This window comes from Anguilla rostrata, chromosome 16, assembly GCF_018555375.3.
Source record: "Anguilla rostrata isolate EN2019 chromosome 16, ASM1855537v3, whole genome shotgun sequence".
In the NCBI taxonomy this organism is placed as follows: domain Eukaryota; kingdom Metazoa; phylum Chordata; class Actinopteri; order Anguilliformes; family Anguillidae; genus Anguilla; species Anguilla rostrata.
Genome location: NC_057948.1, coordinates 19,211,503 through 19,217,164, shown reverse-complemented (window position 1 = coordinate 19,217,164; position 5,662 = coordinate 19,211,503).

Here is a 5,662-nt window from a genome sequence, read left to right as displayed (position 1 = left end):
TGGATGAGGGGGTGGGGGGGTTGGGCTTTAGTGTCCATCCGTTGTGAGACGGTGAGGATGAGGCCTTCGTCCGGCGTGGCAGCGAGACGTTGGGCCGCGCGCTCGGCGGCCGGTGCACGGCGGTTCCCGTGGCGTTGCGCTCCGTGCACTACTGCGCCCGGGGGCCAGCGGGAGCCACGCTGCTGTGGGGGCCATCGGGGAGCGGACGACCAGGGGCCACATCCGTCAGGAGCATTCCACACCGATCACTCACACCATCTCCGAGGGCTACGGTGACAGGAAACGAGCTCTCCGCCCTCACAGATTCCACTCGGTACGTTTAGAGTAAAACAGGATGAATATTTTTTTCTCCGCATCAGGCTTTTATATGGGGCATACACAATCAAAATACACCAGCTGCTTTCCCCTGGGGTCAGTGTCAGGTTCCCGAAGGTTATGATCAGGTTTAATAAAAGGTTACGCAGGGTTATGACATCACAGTGCTGTGGCAGGATCCCCGTCCTGAATGACTGCCCCCTCGTCTCGGCCCCTTGGGGTGGGACGGTCATGTCGGGGTCCTGCTGGTGTCTGGAGGGCAGTCCATCACACGCCCGCCCGGAAAGCGGGATTAGGCGTCTCTCGGCTGGACACTAATCAAAGCTCAGAGCTCACAGGCATGTAGCCGAGCGGCCCTACCTCCTCCACACCTCCCGACAGCTCCAGCCCATCAAACGCAAAGTTTATCAGCGCACGCCAAGCCACTCGTGAGCCTCAGCTGGAGTATCCCGCTGCTGTTCGGTGTTGTTAGATATGGTAGATGTGTTGCAGCGTAGATGCATGGGAGCTTTTTTGATTTCTAACTGTCCACTCATTGGCTGCGCAGTTGAGTTGCCATGTGAACCCTCGGGGGAGCAGGAGGCCGCCGCCTCACGCAAACTTCCTTTCAGCGCCGGCTCAACGATCGCAACAGGAAACAGTTTTGCCATTTAAATATATTTGCTTTCCCGTGTTGCTGTTGTTGTTGTCATTGTAAGTCGAGTCAGGGCGAATAATGAGAGTTTGTGCAATTTGACAGGGCTGGGGTTTGGAGCAGGGGAGAAACGCATGCACAATGCTGTTTGTTTTCAGAGGGGAGAGGAATTAAGAGCATTCAAAGCTCAATGATTCATCAGTCAGAACAGAACAAGCTTTGATGTCCTGTGTCTGTCATCACATCAGAGTGGGTCCCTGAAATTAATTCCACCCAGAGGAACAATGTACAATATGCAGTTATGGAGTGCCTTTTTTTTGTGTGATACTGTATATTGAAATTTGTATAATGGTTTTCGTTTCTCTTTCACTCTGCTCCCCTCAAAAACAACTCGCATGTGCTTAGCAGTTAGCAATGCATTGATTTAATATGCCTGTAATCAGTACCTACAGCTTCGGGCCTGCAGTGTTAATTTTTCATACACTTACAAAGTAGCCTTTGATTTTCTGTCACGCGTTAATTACTGTGTTTTGCCGGTAAATAGGGAGCTTTGTGTAAACTAATTACAAGGTAATCATTGTGTCTTGCGAGCACGCTGTTTTCACCCTTTTTATTTTATTCCGATGCACCCATCTTGCGGTCTGCAGTTCCCCGGCTGTAGCTCCCAGCTATTAGCTCTCCCTAATTCACGGTGTGGCTCTGTTAAGATCAGGGCCGTAATTGTTGTGGTATTGGTGCTGTTAATTACTGGAGTAAACGGTTGAACCGCGGCCAAGGCCCATTGTGGTGGTGAGGCAGAGGAGTATAAATGGTGTTTTCACCATCTGGGGACCCGGGGAGAGGAGACGGCGCAGAGGCCCCATCGCCAGAGCCTGCCCTCGGGGCCCAGGGGCCATATGGAGGCAGCACTTTGGCTTGCCTTTATTGTACACCTTGCTGTTTTAATCAATGGCAAGCCTGTTCACAGAAGGGAGAGACGCTGGGGTTATTTCATAGCGTCTTTGCATTTTTTTTCCCTCTTTTTTTCTCACTTCCCCCTTTTTATTTCTTTTTTTCTGACCCGGTGCTTCACCAGCAGTGTCACTTACATTATAATAATTGTATTTTTGTATTTTATATATATGCATATATGTACACACTGAATGTACGTATATGTGTGTGTATATAGAGAGATAGATATTTTAAAGTACACATTTAAATGTAAAATGCTCCCATTTCCACCTTTGCTTTAAATATTTTATATGATTAATTTATTTCCTCTCTTTTTATGTAAACAAATCACTCTTATTAAAATATAAATGCGCGTTCTGGAACATTCTAATTGTATTTGCTGTGGTAGATACAATAGTATTTGTGGAAATACAAGTAGCAGGCAGGCAGGCGAAACAGCAGATCCATATTCATAAAGCAAATTATACTGAGAAACATTACCACCTTGATGGAATATATTATCGTGTGTCTACATCTGCTGTGTGAATGCGCATTCTATTTAATATCTAAGACTGAGTTAATTCTACACTTTATATAAATGAAAATGTATATTTTAAAATATACTGTTAGCCTTTTACAATGAAATATCACATTTTTTGGGGTGAGGTGGGTGTAAAAAAAAAACCGAAATAACACAAGAAAAGTATATTTTTCCTCTCCGTTTGGACACTTACTGCCTAATCAGTTGAGCGAGTAATTATAGATGGTGTTTGCTAATGCTCAGGTCTGTGTGGAGACTGTGGTCTCTCTCCTCCGTCCTCCCCAGAAGGTGCTGCGGAGGAGGGAGGGGTGTGCTCCTCTAATCGGCCCTTGCAGCCGCGATGGCGGGAGGCCGCGGGTCTGTCCCGCTCCTCAGCAGACTGCGTGCATATTGTTTAATTATTGACTGTGCTGGGGGGCCCAGCGTGAACCAGGGCCTCAGCTATCACACGCAGAATAATACAATACCCCATGTGGTCCCCCGAAAAATAAGGCACAGTTGCTGTGCAGTGCTGGAGAGCGGGGGGGTGGACGGGGGGGATGGGGGGGCTGTGCCTCTTGTTGATGTGGCCGTTTTGGGGGCTCTGTCCCCCACGCTCCCCGAACAGCGTTAGAGCCCTAAGTGGCCTCCATGGCTCTCGCATTACAAAAATATATCGGGGTAAAGAGGCGCAGATCTTGCCACTAGACGCTGGCTGTTCATTACCTAGATGCAGTCCTACCCACATACATACACACATGGATACGCGCTCACACGCGCACGCACACACACACAGGGAGGCAGCCGACACAATGGATCATTAGGCACAAGAGAAAATTACGCTTAATAGCATCAACAGATGGAGCGAACATTTTTTGGGTTTGGGTTTTTTGTACATTGTGTTTGCACAAACACAATTAAAGTGAGGCGTAATAGCTGGTTATTTAGGGGACTGGTTGTATCCCGCGCTTCTCCATCGCAGGGTTGAATGAAAATGGAATAAAGAAAATTCTCTAGCATTCCGCCAGAACCCTGTTCACCCCATGCCGTAATATTATTCATAATTCTATTATTTTACTTGGAATGCCAACAGAATAGAAGATGTTGTGCTTTCTCTTTCATGTGCTTGTTTTTAAATTTCAGCTTATAAGATGTCTCAAAGTGTTTTCTCTCCTGGTGCAGCTGTCACCTTTATAAGAACTGTGTTTTTTTTGTTCTCTTTGTGTGATCTTTTCTCAGGTGCCCTGTAGTTCGTTCCCATCTAATGTAAGACTCTTATAAATTCTCTATCCACCCCCCCCCCCCCCCCGCCTTCCACTTTGCAGACGGGCTTTTGTCCTGTCCAGCAGCTAATAATTCAAAGGGTTTGTGAGTACACTAATTCATATTGGAATCTTTCATTGGCAAATTGAATTGAATCAATCTCAAAATGTACTCCTCGTGTTTATTAGGAGTATTGAGACTGAAGCCAGCCGGAGCCGAAAGTGTCATGACATAAACAGCGCTGCAGAACGTCACACTGTCTGATGGAGAGATCAAATAGCGCTCGCTCTCCATGTGCTCAAGTGCAGAGCAAATATCCGCGCCATTTATTGGCAGAAAGCTTAGATCTGCGCCGAAGCCATGCCAAGCTGGAATCCTCTTACAGCAGAGGGCACGCAGTTTAAACCTAAATAAATAGTTGCAAATTCCTACCATTTATTCATTTTTTTCTTCCTCACTCCCTCAACCCCCCATCTCTTGCCGTAGCTGTGAAGTGCCACGGCAAGTTTTCAAAGTGAGGTTGCTCTTCCGTTGAAAAAGACGACAGTTTTCTTACACTTTTTCCCGCACCATTGTGTGCTCTATGGCTCGTGGAGGAGGCGAAATCGCCATGCAGCGTTTGACCTCAGCTCTTACAGTACTTGAATATGATGATGGCCATTTCATGACTGGAATTTCAACAGCCCTGGATTTCCTGAGCGTTTCACTCCAGCCGAAGCTGAATCAAACACACCCAGCTACCACCCAGCACACGTACTGTACGGCACTCCGTGGGGCTTGGCGAACAAGCACGTATGCAAGGTCGGGAAAAAAATTCATTTGTGTACGTATTAATGTCACCACTTGAAATAAGCTTTTTTCTTCTGCTCGACAGATAATTTAGTGGAATTTCACCTGCCAGAGGTTATAGACATTTAATAGCTCTCTGTCTCTGCACTGACAGCTGGAGGCTATAGATCACAGGGGCGCTGTCTTAATTGGTTTTTTTGTGTAATAACAAAAAGGTCGTTCACCCTCAATTTACAAACACTTAGTAATATCTTAGAGCAGGGGTGTCCAATCCTACCCGAAAAGTGCCGGTGTGGGTGCAGGCTTTTGTTTTAGCCCAGCACTATGACACCTGATTCTACTTCACAAGGTCTTCATTGTGGACTATGATTAGTTAATTAGTTGAATCAGGTGTCATAGTGCTGAGCTAAAACAAAAAACCTGCACTAACACTGGCCCCGTTTGGATAGGAACGTCCCCTGTCTTAGAGGAAAACAGCTATGTTTGCTGTGGAAGCCCTGAAATCATTAAGCTTTTCCTTGTTTTAAGTAATTGTGCTCTGCATTATTTAAATAATCTGCTTGTATTCATGAATGCATTTTGTAACTCCTCAATGTAAAAGCAGATTCCCGGGACCCAGGTGAGACCATGAATTTGGAGCGCAGGCAGTCATCTTATCCTGAGCGGTGATAATAACTGTAGCAACGGGGAACGCGAGACGCAGCCGTTCTCAATTACGGACCTGTTCGAAGGGACAGCCGTGGAAAGTGTAACTCAGCAATTAACGACATAATTAAGTGCCAAAGCCATTATGGCGTTTTCCAGTTCCAGAAACAAGAGCGGCATTGATCAGCGGATAGCCAGTCAACCCCTGATTGATCGCCCCATTGATTGGCTTGCATAGGCATTCATCAACACCCCAAACTGTGGAGGGGTGGAGGGGTGGGGGGGGGGGGTAATGGGGAGTGGATCCAGGGCCAGGAGGAGTGTTAGCGGCTCTGTGTTAAACCCGTTAGACTGTTGCTGGACACGCCGATAATGGCCTGTCACGCTCTCATCTGGTCACTTCCTGTCCTGACTGGCTCTTACTTCTTTGAGACTCTCATCACAGCAAGATCATGTGACCCTCCCAAAGGCCAAGCAATGGCCTATGAATCCTAATTAACGGTCACCGGTCCCGCTGACCCTCTTTCAGACGAGAGGAAATATAAAAGGTTTTGCCTGGGTTCTTG